The sequence below is a fragment of the Vicugna pacos genome, chromosome 5, assembly GCF_048564905.1.
Source record: "Vicugna pacos chromosome 5, VicPac4, whole genome shotgun sequence".
Lineage (NCBI taxonomy): Eukaryota > Metazoa > Chordata > Mammalia > Artiodactyla > Camelidae > Vicugna > Vicugna pacos.
In genome coordinates, this window is record NC_132991.1 from 30,884,342 (window position 1) to 30,900,683 (window position 16,342).

The 16,342-nt window shown below is 35.4% G+C and overlaps 1 protein-coding gene across 4 annotated transcripts in view; it reads left to right on the plus strand.

The window, feature by feature from the left end:
* GALNT13 (polypeptide N-acetylgalactosaminyltransferase 13) overlaps nt 1-16,342 on the plus strand; it is a 457,095-nt gene that overhangs the window by 23,853 nt on the left and 416,900 nt on the right. For all 4 annotated transcript variants that reach the window (XM_072960978.1, XM_072960979.1, XM_072960976.1 and 1 more), the window contains exon 2: nt 8,943-9,013. The gene's annotated coding sequence lies outside the window, so the exon portion shown is untranslated. The remainder of the gene's footprint in view (nt 1-8,942; nt 9,014-16,342) is intronic.

Sequence of the window (16,342 nt, forward strand, 5' to 3'; positions counted from 1 at the left end):
ATTTTAAAAATGTACAGTATTCAAGAGGTCCTGATTTGTCATACTTTTCATAATATAAATTATCATAAGATTATTATCAAGTCATCTTTACAATAAAAAGTATGCAAGGAGTGAACTTAGGGTTCTTGAAGGCCAAATAACACTGGGGAGGGAGGAAGAGAGAACATATTAGTGATGACTTTAGAAGTTATGGATTAATCAGCTTGCTTTGATATCCAGGAGATAGGGGAATAAATCAAAAAGACATTTGATTTTCGTACACCTCAAAGAGCAGAACAAATAGAGGTAACAACCAACATGGCTTTGAAAGATGTAAATCACTCTGAGTTCATTTAATTCTATTCTCTGACACAATGACAGGACTTAAATATGAGTGGAAGCAAAAGAGTTCATATATCTTCACTTGAGTAAGGTTTAGTTTTTTTTTTTTAACTTTTTTTATTGAGTTAGTCATTTTACAATGTTGTGTCAATTTCCAGTCTAGAGCACAATTTTTCAGTTACATGAACATACATATATTCATTGTCACTTTTTTTTTGCTGTGAGCTACCACAAGATCTTGCACACACTTCCTTGTGCTATACAGTATAATCTTGTTTATCTATTCTACATATACCTGTCACTATCTACAAATTTCGAACTCCCATGCTGTCCCTGCCCACCCTACTCCCCCTTGGCAACCACAAGTTTGTATTCTGTGTCTATGAGTCTGTTTCTGTTTTGTATTTATGTTCTTTTTTTTTTTTTAAGATTCCACATATGAGCGATCTCATATGGTATTTTCTTTCTCTTTCTGGCTTACTTAGAATGACATTCTTCAGGGACATCCATGTTGCTGCAAATAGCATTATGTTGTTTTTATGGCTGAATAGTATTCCATTGTATGAATATACCACATCTTCTTTATCCAGTCATCTGTTGATGGACATTTAAGCTGTCTCCATGTCTTGGATATTATAAATAATGCTGCTGTGAACATTGAGGTGGAGGTGTCTTTTTGAAGCAGGGTTCCTTCTGGATATATGCCCAGGAGCGGGATTCCTGGGTCATATGGTAAGTCTATTCCTAGTCTTTTGAGGAATCTCCATACCCTTTTCCATAGTGGCTGCACCAAACTGCATTCCCACCAGCGGTGTAGGAGGGTTCCCTTTTCTCCACAGCCTCTCCAGCATTTGTTGCTTGTGGACTTTTGAATGATGGCCATTCTGACTGGTGTGAGGTGATACCTCATTGTAGTTTTGATTTGCATTTCTCTGATGATTAGTGATATTGAGCATTTTTTCATGTGCCTATTGATCATTTGTATTTCTTCCTTGGAGAATTGCTTGTTTAGGTCTTCTGCCCATAGTTTTCATCTCACATAACATTCTCATCCAGTAAAGAAAATGTAGTCTTTTTTTTTTTTAACTGAAGTATAGTCAGTTACAATGTGTCAGTGTCTGGTGTACAGCACAATGTCCCAATCGTGTATATACATACATACAGAAAATGTAGTCCTGCAAAAAAGGAGGCTTGGTTTGTTATGTGTCATTAAATCAGTGACCTGCTAGGGCAGACCAACTGAGACTCCAGAAAGGTTGATTGGGTGCTTATGCTGAATAACATTTGTATTACTCTCCAGTATTTAATAATACAAAATATGGAATCTAAAGATGAGGCAAGTTGCTAAATCTGTGGGAATTTGAAGGAATTCAAAATACAGAAAGAAAGAAAGGTGGCTGAACTAACTTGAAGATTGATGAGAACCATCAATTAAAATGGCAATTTAAAAAATGGCATTGCCTAATGTAATAAAATGTAAATGATAGTATCCAGTGTCAAAATGGCAATATCGCGGCATTCTCACATGTTGCTGAAATGAGAAATGAGACTTGGTAGAGCTGTTTGGATTGTTCAGGAGGCTCTGTAGTGCTTCCTGTCTTTGCGTCACTCATCCTGCAGTAAGCAGTCCTCTTGTACGTTCTCAGTTATGAGACTGTAACACATCTTCATCTGTTTCCTTCCTTGGGTCCCATAAAGGGCCTGACTGTTGCTCTGTAAGAAAATAGGAAGTAATTCCACCAAAAATAAATAATTATTTCACTAAAGCTACTCTGTTTCCATGCTTTTCCATATCAACATATCCTTCCTTCCTTCCCTTCTTTTTTCTTTCTTTCTATATTTGATAATTGCTTGTAGATACAAAATAGTATATAAATAATAGCATGTATGGGATACCAATCAGTGAAATGATTCTGCATCGTAATGATAAAAACAGATGTTGCCACAGAAATTCCTAAGTTAAAAAAAGAATCTAAGAATCTAATTATAAAATTGTTTATGTTGTATTATTCTTTAAATAATGGTTTGAAAACAAAGACAGGATAGTTATACATGAAATACATTGTTTTAGGAATTAAGAGTGATTTTTTTTAATCTTTTTTCCTGAATTTAAAAAAAGTTGGTAATTTTGGCTTAGAAAAATATATAAGGAAAATCCACTTACATTCACTTTCCAATGTAAGGAAAGTATGATGACAAATAAGATACTTCCATTGTCTTAAAATATCTTCTCAAAAACCCTTTACTAATTACAATGGGGTAAATAGTAGCTTTAAGGACCATTTGATAATTTCTTTTTCTTTAATTGCTGACAACTTGAATTTATTTATGAATATCATTTTGTTATTTAACTTTACATTGCTGAGTTCACTGACTATAATATCATTTGTATGACTTATTAAAAAACCCAAAGCTAGATTCCACATTTACTTTCATTCTTCCTTATCTTATGTATTTAATATGAATATATAAATGAATTATTTTGAAAATAGGTATCTTTAATCTAATGTAATATATAAAATAGATAATAGCTTTGTTTTTATATAATCTATAAAATAGACAATATCTTTGTTTTTTATATGTCATATATAAAATTCAGGAGGAAAAAAAATATATATGGATGTGTATTATTTCACTTGTCCAAAAACACTGGCAATGATTCTGATTTATTTTAATTAGTATTTTCTTGATTTAACAACACTTCATTGATTATCTCTTTGACTAGTTTTCTGTGATCCCAGAATATCTCAATGAAAGTAAAACATTTGTTTATTTCTATCGATTTTCTCTAATTTAAAATTTTCATATAATTTAAAACATAGAGAAAATTTGCAACTATTGTACTTAAGAACCCTGAATACGCTCTGTACAGACTCATTTGCGTTTTACCCCTTGAACTTTATTTCTACTTGCTCTCCCCATATATGTGTATATATATGTATTATATAATTATGTAATCATATGTGCATATATATATATGTACATATATATAATTTTTCCCTGAATCCTTTGAGAATGTGTTGCACACATCATGCTTCTTTACTTGAAGTACTTTAGGGTATATTTCTTCAGAATAAGGACGTTTTCCTATGTAGCCACCGTACAATTGTGAAAATTATTATTTTATTGCTGATTTTATTTCACGTTTAGAGATTCGTCTGTTCAAATGATCTGTTTCTTTTTGATTCAGTTTTCGGGGACTGTATATTTCTTTTCTTCTAGGTTGTCCAATTTATTGCCATACAGTTGTTCATAGTCTTCTCTTATGATTTTCTTGTATTTCTGTGATGTTGGTTGTAATTTCTCCATTTTCATTTCTTATTTTGTTTATTTGTGTCCTTTCTCTTTTCTTCTTAGCAAGCAGAGGTTTATCAATTTTGTTTACTCTTTCCAAAAAACCAGCTCTTGGTTTGATTTTTTTCTACTGTTTTTTTAATTTCTATTTTATTTATTTCTTCCCTGATCTTTGTTATTTCTTTGCTTCTGCTGACTTTAGGTTTTGTTTGTTCTTTTTTTTTTTAATTCTTTTTAGGTGGTAGGTTAGGTTGTTTATTCAAGATTGTTCTTTTTTGAGGAAGGTCTGTATTGCTATGAACTTCCCTCTTAGGACTGCTTTGCTACATCCCATAGATTCTGTGTGGTTGTGTTTTCATTGTCATTTGTCTCAAAGTATTTTTTTATTTCTTCGATTTCATCACTGACGCACATTGGTTTTTTAGTAGTGTGTTGTTCAGTCTCCATGCAGTTGTTTTTTTCCCTCATTTGTTCTTCTGTGGTTGATTTCTAGTTTCATGCCATTGTGGTCAGAAAAGATGCTTGAAATAATTTCTAACCCCTTAAATTTGTTGAGGTTTCTTTTATGCCTGAGTGTGGTCTATCCTAGAGAATGTTCCATGAGCACTTGAGAAGAATGTATATTCTGTTCTTTGGGGATGTAATGTCCTAAAAATATCAACTAAGTCCAACTATTCTATTGTATCATTTAGTATGTCTATTGCCTTATTGACTTTCTGTCTGGAAGACCTGTCCAGTGATGTTAGTGGGGTGTTAAAGTCTCCTACTATTATTGTATTCCCATCAATTTCCCCCTTTATGTCTGTTAGTACTTGTTTTATATAGTTGGGTGCTCCTATATTGGGTGCATATAAATGAGTATAATGTCCTCATCTTGTACAGCTCCTTTGGTCATTGTATAGTGTCTTTCTTTATTTTTCTTTATGGCCTTTGTTTTAAAGTCTGTTTTGTCTGATAAGAGTATTGCTACTCCCACTTTCTTGTCATTTCCATTTACATGAACTATCTTTTTCCACCTTATCACCTTCAATCTATGTGTGTCCTTCATCCTAAAGTGGATCTCTTATAGGCAGCATATTGTAGGTTCTTGTTTTATTATCCAGTCTGCCACTCTGTCTTTTGATTGGAGCATTTGGTCCACTGACAAAAGTCCAGGACCAGATGGCTTCACTTGGGAATTCTGTCATACATACAAAGGAGAGCTCATACTGATCCTTCTCAAACTCTTCCGAAAGATTGAAGAGGAGGACATTCCCAAACTCATCCTATGAAGCCACCATCACCATGATACCAAAGCACACAAAGACTAACTACCAAAAAAGAAAACTATAGGCCGATATTGTTGATGAACATAGATGCAGAAATCCTCAACAAAATATTAGCAAACAGAATCCAAAAACACTTAAAAAAGATCATACACCATGATCAAGTTGGGTTCATCCCAGGGACACAAGGATGGTTCAACATACGCAAATCAATCAACGTGATATACCATATCAACAAGAGAAAGGACAAAAATCATATGATCATCTCAATAGGTGCAGAAAAAGCATTTGATAAAATTCAACACTTATTTATGATAAAAACGAACTAAAGTGGGTATAGAGGGAACATATCTCAACATAATAAAAGCTATTTATGACAGATCTACAGCCAGCAGAATACTCAATGGTGAAAAGCTGAGAGCCTTCCCACTAAAATCTGGAATAAGACAAGGATGCCCACTCTCACCACTTCTGATATAATATTGGAAGTCATAGCAGTTAGACAAGAAAAAGAAATAAAAAGGATCAATTCAATTAAAAAATAACATTTTAAACTAAATTCTATTATAACTCAGTGTGTTAGGGTGACACGTGCATTTGGTTGTCATGTCTTTTAAATATTCTTTAATTTGGAACATTTCCTGTTTTTTTAATGACTTCGAATTTAAAAAATTCAGACAAGGTATTTTTAGACTTTCCTTTGTTTGGGTTGGCCTGGTATTTCCTAACGACTGATGCAGGTTACACATTTTTGGCAGACATACCCCTGAAACAATGTGTCCTTCTCAAGTGCATTGTCCTTGGAGACTTGTCCTGTGTGTTTGTCCCAGTGATGATGTTGTCTTTGATCAGTTAGTTAAGGTCTCTGCCAAGTTTCTCCATTGAAAGTTACTATTTTCCCCATTGTAATTAGTAAGTGATTTTTGAGAAGATACTTTAAGACTATGGAAATACCTTGCTTGTCATCAGACTTTCACCTGCATGTGCTGATCCACAGGTATTTTCTGGACTAAATCAGTTAAGTATAATGTGCGCTTAATGGTGATGTTCTTACTCCATGAATCCATCTATATTTGTTAGGTGTATTATACCCAAAGAGAATTTTCCCTTCTTCTTTTATAATTTATATATAACTTTATTATTTTATTTATTTATATTTTATATTCTTTACAATAACTATTTATTATGATTTTCCAGTTGTCCCAAACTGGACTTGTGAGAACTTCTTGAAGCTGGGGCCTGTGTCCTTTCGACATATCTCCATCATTTTGAAATGCCTTACTCCTCTCCCAGAAAAAATGTCATCACCTTGAATTCCGTATAAAGTCTCCTCTCTGTGTTCACGTTCTAATACGTCAGGGTAGTTTTTCCATATTTTCATAGTTTCAGTGAACTTTCTGAGAGTGAGTTTTATGTCACTCTTAGGACCTTTGTTTTCCTCTTTTCTCTTCTTCAGTTTCTGGACCCCTTAGATCTCTCTGAGACACATAGTGGGAGATTGAAAGATCGCTCTGTTAGAATTGGTGTTTAATTTTCTATTTACAGGGAATCTGACATTTTTATTATTCTCCAACTCCCACTTATGCTGAAGGCCTAGGATTTGTGTGTTTTTATTTGTTTTTGTTGGCTGTATTTTTTACAGTATTTGTGAAAAGTTTCAGATTTAGGTGGCTGCTACTACTGCAACTACCCCGAATTCCAGGTCCATATTTTTAAAGCGTTCTACAAAACATATTGATATTTTACGTTATTTGCAAATAGGCCACGATCTAACCGGAATTCGTGGGCTGCATTGCTCTACCTTTAGTGTTCAGCGTTCTCTTTATCCAGTTGTAGTTAAATAGAATTTTCTTTATCACTTTAATTATTTTATCATATAGGATACCTATCAATCCAGGAGGTATCTCTCTGAAAGATGTGTCCATCGTAATTGTAAAATCATGACTGAAGATGATTAAGACTTACTATGTGCCAATCAGTTGTGCTTTAATATATCTCCCTTAGCTTTAAAAATTATCAAATATATACTTAAATACATGGAAATTCAAGCCCATGAAATATAAAAATAAACACACACACACACACACACACACACACATATAGGTTAAAACAAGGTAACTGATCAGTAACAGCTGATTATAAGAATATAGACAAATGTACTCAGAAGCAGTTACTTCAAATGATGAAATAAGCTCTTTGAGCCTAATTAATATTATTCCTCCAGTTTCTCAGTAAAGAAGTCTGTTTGTGGTTGGGAGATAAGGGAGATTTGGATCAGGAGCAAAACACTCCAGGGCCTGAAAATTGCAGCGCAGAAGACAGTCTGCAAAAGTAGGAAATAGATGAGTGCAGGAGGCATGTCCCATCTGAGAGCAGCAGACGTTTCTCTGTTCTCTGGAAGCTGTGAGCCCAGCCTCAAGCTCTCCTTGCTTGTTCAAAAAGAGCTAGAAATTAGGCTGCGTATGAGAAATCTCTTGCTTTTGAATATTTTAAAATATTTTCAAAATCACGGTGTGTGATGTGGGAAAAAAGAAAAAAAACAACACTGCATTAAGCCAGAGTTGGTTATTATCCCCCAGTTTGCAGCCTCTGCTTTGGATACTGAGTAGAGACTCATGGGTGTTGTAGTAAGAAGAAATTGGGATTAGAAAAGTTGGCTCTGAGCTCAGGATCACCCCTTGTTAGCTGTGTCAAATTGGGCAAGACGTGTGATTAGTGTTAACTTCAGTTCTCTTGCTGAGGAGGATGAGTATGCTAAAGTATGAAGACATACACAGATCTGCTAATTTTTATAATGTTGTAATTCTATTGAAATTATATGTGAACATGTTTGTATCTTCTATTAATTTCTAAGTTTTAAACTTAGAAAAATGAAATTTATTGAAAAATATGGTTTCTTAGGAATTTGTTGATTTACTTTTGACATTTGACTATACATTTGCTAACTGTATCCAGTTTGCTCTTATTCAAGAGGCTCTCTGTTGAGGATTAGTGACATAATTCGTTCCTGTGCCACATAGAGGCTAGTGCCTTCCTGTTGTCTTTCACACACTAGAGGGAGATACATTAGATGTTCAACTCAGAATGCCTGTTCTGCTTGTTGAACTGTTGATGGGGTGAGCTGGTATTTCTGCTTAGTCCTGTGAAGAACCAAATCTCTGGGCAGAAATTCTGCTGGTCGCTAAGAACTAACGTTCCTCTAAAGACGCTTGCTACTTAATTTTTATTTGTATTGTCCATAATGCATTCGATCTGTCTGAAACAACATGTTGTACTGTGAAGGGTTACTTTAATTATCTGTAGGTCATGTTTTGTTTTGTTTCATCCAAACTGTTCTTTTATAAAACAGTATACCCAGAAGCATAAAATTCACTTAAGTTGAAACATTCTGTGCCTTGAAATTACTATGCTCTTCCCAACACCTCTCCTCTAAAACAAATGAATGAATGAAATCTGATTAAATAGCCTTCTCCTTATAATTGGCTTTTTGGAAAAAAAAAAAAAGAAATGAATTTGTCTTTTTTTTGTGAAATGTGCAAGTGGCATGCCTGCATTTTTCTCAGTGCAAGGTTTTCAGTTAGAATTGAAATGCAATTACAAAGTGAATTGGTGCAGTCGTCTGGATAAATCAAGCAAAATTCTCCTCTGACTCAGTGATCTTCATATATCAGACAAAAGTATTATTTTAAAAACTTGAATTATTTACTAACCACCTAAAATCTCCAACTAGATTTACTTATAAATGTCTCATATTTTTGAATTGTTTTTATGTTGTTCTACCATGTTCTGGGAGCACTAGGTTTCTTGCATATTATTTGAACCCCATGTGCAAACTCAGCTTAAGAGTGTCCTCCTTGACTGATACATAGAATATTTGCATATAGTTGGGAATATTTGTGTTCATCAGCTTATTATAGTTTGCTAGATGTATACTCTACATTTTGCAAAACCATATTTCAGTATGTTAAAGTGTGTAGTATCTAAGTGTGTGTTGGTCTGAATTAGTTTTTCTGTGACCTTGGCAAATTGTTTACTCTTTTGCATTTTTTTTTCTTTTCACAGATGCATTTTGTAGGAGTATTCTGAGGATGAATGTTTGCAAATCATTTTGAAATTGCCAAGTGCCACATACAGTAAGTAATACGTATTTTTATTTTTCCATTCAACAGCAGTCATGCTGAATATGGCAGACAGTCATAAAAGAATACATTTCTATTTACAGTTCTTGATATTTGTAAATACTGAGGAAAATGTATATAAAAGGTAAAAATTTGGGCTATTTTCTGGTCTGAATTAAATTGTATAACTTCAAGATTTCTAGTGACTGATTTTACCATTATTCTATATACATATCTCGTACGTAATTTTATCACTTATTATTTGAGTTTTTTTCTCTTTTAATCGTAAGTTGAGAAGCATGAAGAAAAAACTGATGTTATTAGGCAGTGTTGCTATGGAAATTTTAAAAAGGAATATTGAATTAAATATTAAGATTTGCTGAGGATTAAGATTTGCTGTGTAGGAGATAGTTTATATGTTTTGCCTTAATTCTCCCTCAAATATTTTAAGATCACTGTTTTTATTTACATTCTATAAATGAGAGAACAGAGAACCCAGAAGTTTTTATTACTCACTCAGTATCTATTTAAAATGATGACCTGGGTTTTGATCAAAACATAAGACTTTTCAGAAAATACAAGAGCCTGAGTATTTAAGAGTACAAACTTGTTCTAATTATTTCTTTGGGTTTCTATTTTGCTTAAGCAGTGTCATGGAAATGGTGCAGCTTTTTGTTGTTGTTGTTGTTGGCTACCATGTCACTGCTTCCATTTCAAATGATGCTTCTGATGCCTCACTTGGACTGCTTTAAACTGGCAGGAAATAAGTGAAAATGTGAATTCTGGAAGAAAGTTTATAAATCACCTAAATTATTCTTTGATAAAAAGTTCTTAGAGTTCTGGAGTTCTCTAAAAGCCTTCCTTCCTTCATTAAAGAAACACAATTAAATGCTTTCATATTACTATTTTACAGTTGGAAGGAACCATAGAATCACGGAGTCCTAGCCTCCACATGCTCAGATTCTTTGTTTGATGCAGTAGGGTAATCTGGAGGATGATTCTAAATGAAAATTTCCAAAAAATGTGGAGGCAGTGATGACAGTATTGATGTTTGCACATTGTCTCCCAGTGTAAGTACTTTTAAAAAGGCAGCATAGTGTAGTCTTTTAAGAATTTTGACTCTGAATTCAGACCAGCTGGGTTTAAATTCTGGATTTATCATTTATTAGCTATATGACTTTTAATAAAGTACTTAATGTCTCTTAAAAATGGATATAAGATTAGGAATGACCAAATTTGTGGTGAGTTAATACATGTAAACTACAGTACAGGTCCAGCTACATAGTTAATGCTTGGTAAATGTTCATGGTGGTTAAACTGGAATTGATTCATGTGGATATTTTACTTCAAGTATGTATGTTAATAAGCATTGCAACTTCATGATTACATTATATCAAGTACACAACAAAGGTACTCAGCAAGTACTGTCGATTGACATGCTCAAAAAGAAACAAAACTTCAGCCTTCTTCATACACAGATCAAGATGCTTTTAGTACTTTTCCTTCTTTGAACTTTTAGTGAAGAAACAAACCGTTCAGACAAACAGCACTTATATCCTATGTGCTGACTGCACACCTAGCCTGCAAGTGTGTTTGTGTGCCGTTTTGAGGAAAGAGGGGCCAGTCATGTGCTTATGGAGTCTGAAATGCTTGTTTTCAAGGAGGCCAGGCAAACTTACAGATACAGAATAAAGAAAATTGTTAAAATGATTGTCAGAAAATTGGGGGAATAGTCTCATCTAATGTTCTGTTAATTCATGGAAGTTAAAGGGGATGTGGACAAAAAAACAGTATGTATTTATTAAGTATCTACTGTATCCCATGCACTTTACATTCAACATCTCAGTTAATTAATCTAAGCAATAGTATCATGAGGTGGATAAGTTATTATCTCCCATTTTTCCTATGAGGAAGATGCACCACAGAAAGCTTAAATTTATCATCCGTCGGAACAAAGCTTGAGGGTGGTCTAATTCTTTTTTGTACTGAAATATAAGTGACATAAACACTATTATTTTCAGATGTACAACAAAAAGAGTCAATGTTTGTGTGTACTGCAGAATGGTCACCACAGTAAGTGTAGTTAACATCTGTCAACAAACATCCTTACAGAATATTTTTTTCTTGTGATGAGGACTTTCAAGATTTACTCTCTTAGTGACTTTCAAATACCAGCACAATATTATTAATTACCATGCTATGCATCATACCCGCATGACATTTATTTTGTAACTGGAGGTTTATACCTTTTGACCCCCATCACCCATTGTGCCCACCCCGACTCTCTCCTCTGGCAACCACCAGTCTGTTCTCTTTATGAGCGTAGGGGTTTTGTTTGTTTTTAAATCCCACATATAGGTGAGATCATAGGGCATTTGTCTTGCGCTGTCTGACTTGGTTCACTTAGCATAATGCCCTCAGGGTCTGTACATGTAGTTGCACATGGCAAGAATTCATTTTTTTTTATGGTCGAGTCGTATTCTGGCGTGTGTGTGTGTGTGTGTGTGTGTGTGTGTGTTTGTGTATCACAATTAGAATGATATGGTATGCTATATATATTCATATTTATCTCTCACATTTTTATCCAGTAACCCATCAATGGGCACTTAGGTTGTTTCCATATCTTGGCTATGGTAAAAGATGCTGCAATGAAAATGGGGGTGCATACATCTTTTTGAGTTAGTGTTTTTGTTTTTTAAAATAAATACCCAGAAATGGAACTGCCAGATCCTATGGTAGTTGTAATTTTTTGAGGAGCTTCTATACTGTTTTCCACACCACCAACATTGCACAAGGGTTCCCTTCTCTCCACATCCTCGCCAACATTTGTTATTTCTTGTCTTTTTGATAATAGCCATTCTGACTGATACAAGGTGATATCTCATTGTGGTTTTGATGTGCATTTCCCTGGTGATTAGTGATGTTGAGCATTTTTTCATGTATCTGTTGACCATAAGTGTATTTTTTGAAAAATGTCTGTTCAGATCTTTCACCCATTTTCTTTTTAGAGGTTGATCTAATTCTAAAACTTCTTTAACCTCTTAACCTGGATGTTAAGCCTTGAAATTCACTGGCTGATCTAACTTTCTTTTATTTGCATAAAAATCTTACTCCCAAACCTCAGCTCATAGATATTAATTCTTTAATAAGTAGTTGATGAGTGAATTTCAGCTCAACAAATGACAGTTGCCTTATATTAAGTGTTGATAGGACCACGCAGCAACTCAAAACTAATTGCCTTGAAAAAGTGCTCTTTGAATAAAGAAAACTTGAAAAATTAAAAAGTTCCTTCCCTAGGGCCAGAGACCATACCTTATGCTTCTATTAATCTTACTTCTCAAAACATGAAGTGACTTGATCACACCTTCTTCTTGCAGTTTTTCAGTCACTTCATGCAGGGCAGAGAGGTTTGGATTGAAAAGTCCAGCCTGACTTCATCATTCGCCTTCCTATTCATCATTTTCTGGTGTGTCAGAGTTCAGGGACACTCCTTACAAGTCGTCAGCCGCACTGGGACTTGCCCTCTCCACCCTTTGGTCAACTTCCTCTTTGCATTTCAGTCATCCACTAATCCCAACTCCTTTACACATCACTTCTTCTTTTTTTTTTTTTTTGATTTATCATAACATTTTGTGTATATTTCCCTGTGCTATACAGTGTAATCTTGTTTATCTATTCTACAATTTTGAAACACTTCTTGAAACAAACCATTAGTAACATTTTACCGGAGGGGTATTTTCAAACTTCCTAGTATATAAAGTACTATTGCTATAAGTATGAATTTGGCCAGTTCTTTGGTGTTCTCTCACTACTCTCGGTTTTGAGCTCGAAGAACACATAGAGTGCTTCTACTTTCAATTTCCAGAGTTAGACTTTGAAGACAAAGCTAGTGATTACATTTAGTGATTCTGTTTCATTTATTTGAAGAAAAAATCACATGGTCCTGTGATATGAGAGGCACGGTGATAGTTCAGTACTAGAGCAAGTGAGAGGGAGAAACAAAAAATGACTTTCAAGAAACTTCTGTCTTCATTTTGAGGAAATAAGATGTGCCCAGGCATAAATAAGGCTGAGGATGTGGTGTCAGGGTGTGGGATCATCAGAATAACCTAACCTAGTCAAATTAGTAAAGCCATTTCAAATTATTTGAGAAATAATAAAAAAGGTCATATATATATACACATAAATACATGTATATGAAAATAAAGCATTAGAGATTTAGGAAAGGAGATACAATTATGAACTGCATTGGTGCAAGATTTCATCATTGCGATTGCATCTGTGCTAGATCTTTATGCAGGTGGAAAGTGTTAACAAAAGTCAAGGAAATGGCATATCCAGGCTTAGCAGAGAAAAACCATACTTTACAGTCAGTGAATGGTAAATTAACTCGTTTGACAAGAGTAAGTTTCTTGTCTTGGACTAAGGACGTAACACTGGTAAATAAGGCTGGAGCTGGTTTGTAGGTAATACTGATAATCAAAATAAGAAATTTGAATTTAATAGGGAATGGAAAAAAACCAGAATATTTTGTAAGGCCAATCCTGTAAACAGAAAATCTCTTATTTGAATATTAGTCTGGTGTTGTCTTCACAATGGATTCCAGTTCTAGACAAGAAGAACAATTTTTAGGAAAATGTAGCAGAGTAAGAATGAAGGGATGAGGGTAAAGCCCAGGTCATAGCAGTGGGAATGGAGAGAAAGGAACAGATGTGGGTGGAATTTTTGAAGGAAGTAGGGTCAGGGAATAATAATAGTAATTAACACTTGTGTAGCATTTACTGCATACTAGGCTCTGTTTTAAATGATTTACATTTACTTAAGCTTCCAACAACCATGAGTGGTAGATGCTAATGTCATCCCTACTTTGCATAATAGAAACTAGGGCACAATTTAACTAAGAATTTAAATTGTCCCAGGTCAAGAACTGGAAAATAGCCAGGCTGACACTTGAATCCCATTCAGTCAAGCTCCAGAGTATCTCTAGTTAACCACTGTACATCACTCCTCTGAAAAATAACTGAGATTTCCAGGTTGACTGAACTGGAAAATGATGTTACCAGTAGAGACAGATTTTTTTTTTAAGAGTTTTTTTTTTTTTTTGAAGAGTATACCCCTTTGTTAGTTAAGTCTTCAGTAGGGAGAAAAATCTTCTGACCTTTAGGGAGAACTATTCCTATGGTTAGTGATGAATCTTATTGCACATATTCACTTCCATGCTGGGCAACAGGAACAGTGTAATTTATGATATTGCTCAATTATAAATTAGAATAGTAAATATGTCATCTTAATGTGATCTGTCTTCCTTCCTTAGCAGAACTTCAAATGAAACAAGGATAGAGTGCTAAATTAAAGATGTAATATCTTGGGTCCATGAAAGACCAATATTTTAGACTTAGTTTGCCTATGATACTAAACAATAATTTTGACAAGGGAAAACCTAACACCCAGCATAGAGGGTATCTCTCTTTTTCTGCATTGGGGAAGTAGCACAACGTGATACTTAGGAGCAGGGCTCCAGAACCAGACTGATCACGCTGGTTCTGATCTTCAGACGGGGCCTCCTTAGCTGTGTGACTCGTGTCAGTTACTTCAGCGCTCTCTGCCAGTCTCCTCACCTCTGTAATGTGACCATAATAGTACTGTGTCTTCTGAATATTGTAAAGCTCAGTGAGATATGATACTTACAGTGGCTCGTAACACAGTAAATTCTCAACAGATGTTAGTTGTGCTCTTTGAACTTCATCTCATATACAGTTGGCCCTTGAACAACATGGGAGTGAAGTTAGGGGTGCCCACCCCCCCGGAGTTGAAAATCTGCTTACTGTTACCTCTGCCTTAAAAATATAGTACATTAGATTGAAAAACAGATTTTTAGTCTGATTTTGCTGGGATTTTTTCCGATAACTGGGTTTTGAATTTCGTCAGATGCTTCCTCTGTATCTATCGAGATTATCAAGTGATTTTTCTTTTTCCTTTGTTCATCCAGCAATTTATATTGATGGATGTTTTTCAGCTTCAGATTCCAGCGGCAGACCTGCTGCTTCCTTGTCCTTAGTGTGGGGCCTAGAGTGCCAGAGGGTTTTTCTCAGTGTTTATTCTCTGCCCTCCTAGGTTTGCATCACAGAGGAAGCCTCTTGTCACATTCTGGTTCCACCCCAGTGCTAGGGTGCTTGTTACTTGGTGCTCTGCTCTTGGTGGGGTCAGGAAGGTTATGGGTTCTTTTGCTCCTGTCTGTCTGTCTGTCTGTCTGCCTATCTATTGAGGCGTAGTCAATTTACAGTGTGGTGTGAATTTCTAGTGTACGGCATAGTTATTCAGTTATACATACATATATGTATGTATATATATATATATATAATGTTCCTGTTCACATTCTTTTTCATTATAGGCCATTACAAGGTATTTAATATAGTGCCCTGTGCTATACAGTAGGACTTTGTTGTTTCTCTGTTTTGTATATAGTAGTTTGTATCTACGAGCTTAATCGTAGACTGTGCCGTTGCACCTGGGCCACAGCTGGGGGGTGGGGTTCAGTATTCCTGCTCTTTCCTTCCAAGGGGCTCAAACTCTTCCTTGACTCCATGGGGTTCTCTGCTGGGAGAAAACGTCCTGTGCTTGTCCCAGTGACAGCCAGTCTCTGCTTTGTGTCAGTGTAAGATTCTGGGGCAAGAGTTTAGCTGCCCCACTCCCCCGCAGGGCCAGGTGACTTGTTTTCTGCCTCTTTCCCAGGGACTCTGGATCCTTTCCAGGGCCTTTGGGAGTAGGAGGGTTTTCTATCCTAAAAGGCTAAATTTTGCTTTGTGTTAAAGAAGAATTTGGGGAATTGGAAAGGGCTTTGTACCTTTGTGACACCAGAGTGCTCTCTCCGGTTTCTGGCCCTGACCCTAATCTTTCTGCTGAGCCGCCAGAAGCTGCCTGGAAAAAAAAAAAAAAAAAAAGCTTATGAATGAGTGTCTCTCCCTTTGTGTCTGGGGGATCGCAGGGTGTCTGTCCTGTCCTGTCCACCCATTCTGGCCTTTGAGTATTTGTTACCATTTCAGCTGTTTCCTTCTTACCACTGTAGAATGAGCAACCAGCCCTCTCATGTTCTGTCCAAGGTGAAATGGTTCCTGTGTCCTGTCTCCCCTCAGAGTGGCTGTGACCCTTTGAAATTTAGTTAATCTCTTTGCCTTGTGACCCCAGGTCTCTGATGAGCTCAAGAAAAGTTATTATTTTATAGATTATCTGGCCTTTTCTCATTGTTAGGATGAAAGTGATATTCTTTGGTGGCTTTTGACCTTCTATGTGGTAGCAAAACCACAAAACGTTTTTAGTATCTATTTTGACCCCGCTTTTTAAGTT